This window comes from Sus scrofa, chromosome 1 (assembly GCF_000003025.6).
Source record: "Sus scrofa isolate TJ Tabasco breed Duroc chromosome 1, Sscrofa11.1, whole genome shotgun sequence".
Taxonomy (NCBI): Eukaryota; Metazoa; Chordata; class Mammalia; order Artiodactyla; family Suidae; genus Sus; species Sus scrofa.
In genome coordinates, this window is record NC_010443.5 from 176,643,938 (window position 1) to 176,645,484 (window position 1,547).

The 1,547-nt window shown below is 33.9% G+C and overlaps 1 pseudogene; it reads left to right on the forward strand.

Moving 5' to 3' along the window:
* LOC100514443 lies at positions 318-877 on the forward strand (annotated as a pseudogene).

Consider the following 1,547-nt stretch of genomic DNA (forward strand, 5'->3'; position numbering starts at 1 on the left):
TTTCATTTGTGACGTATATTCCAGATATATAGTAGCCTGTCATCTGCATACAGTAACAGTTTTACCTCTTCTTTTCCAGTTTGGATACCTTTTATTTCTTTTGTTTGTATGATTGCTGTGGCTAGGAAGTTGTGATATATTTTGGAAACCAAGCCCTTGTTGGTGGCATCATTTGCAACTATTTTCTCCCACTGCATAAGTCATCTTTTCATTTTTCTTATGGTTTCCTCAAAACATATTCAAGTAAAAATATCTCCAAGAGTCCCCCAGTGGCTGGCAGCTCCAGAGGCAATTAGTCACATGCCCGCTTCCCCTAGATGGTAGCCACTAAAGACAATTTGGGAGAAGTGGCCACAGGGAATGGGTGGCAGCTCCACCTAGGGATTCCTGAGGTTTGTTTTGGTGGAAGATGTAGATTTCTTCATGAAACAGCCTGGTAATGAGAATCCAATTACAGCACTAAAGAAGCTGGATGAACAGTACCAGAAGAAGTATAAATTTATGAAATTCAAACCTGCTCAAAAGCAAAGGAGGATAAAAGGTCATATTCCTGAAATAAAGCAGACTTTAGAACTTCTAAAATAGATGCAGAGATAAAAAAAGAGAGTCCATCAATTCACTGGAGACCAGATTCTTACTGGCAGATGAACTGTATTGCAAAGCTTCAGTTCCTCCTATCAATAAAGTGTGTCTGTGGTTGGTGGCATTGTTGGAAGAGAATTTATCAATAAGACTGCCACAAAGAATCTTGATTTTCTTGAGGAAGACTGACTTTTTTCAAGATCAATTTACTACCACAGAAGTCAATATGGCCAAGGTTTATAATTGGGGTGTTAAAAGAAGAAACGAAGATGATTCTACCAGGAACAAAGCATAATGCTGGCAATTAAAAATATGGTTCAATTTTCTAAACATGTTATTTTAAATACCCCAGCTTATCCTTAAAGGTTGACATAACTTTATTTTTAACAGCCAAAATGATAATTAAAACTTTATAAAAGAGTTTCAAAAATATGTTTCTAAGAGAAGACTAGGGAAAATATTTTGTATGTGGATATAAAAGTCTGAATTAAATTATATTTCCCCATAGTAACTGTAATGAAACTAATTGTTACAGTGATTTTGGGGAGGGATTGTCTTATAATGACCAATATAATTCTTCCCTTACAATATATGTAACAATAATAAAAAAGTACTTATAGCCTATGATGTTAGAATTTTTGCTTAGAGATGTTTTTCAGTTGGAGGATATCTTTTGTGATGTATTTTTAATATATAAATAAAAGACAAATCAATGCAAATTGTAATGAGCTTTTATGTATCAGAAATTTCATAGCAAAATTTTCCAAATTAAAAGGATTTTCCCCCATTTTCTGTTGATATTTTAATAAAGTAGTGGTGGTATCATCTATGTAACTTGAATCAGGATACACAGGTATGCTGGAGAGTGATTCACTAGGTTTTTGAATCTACGGAAATTTTGACATATTCTGTACATATGAGGAACTAGGTTTTTTAAAGTACAAGTTATACACAGGGAATCAGAA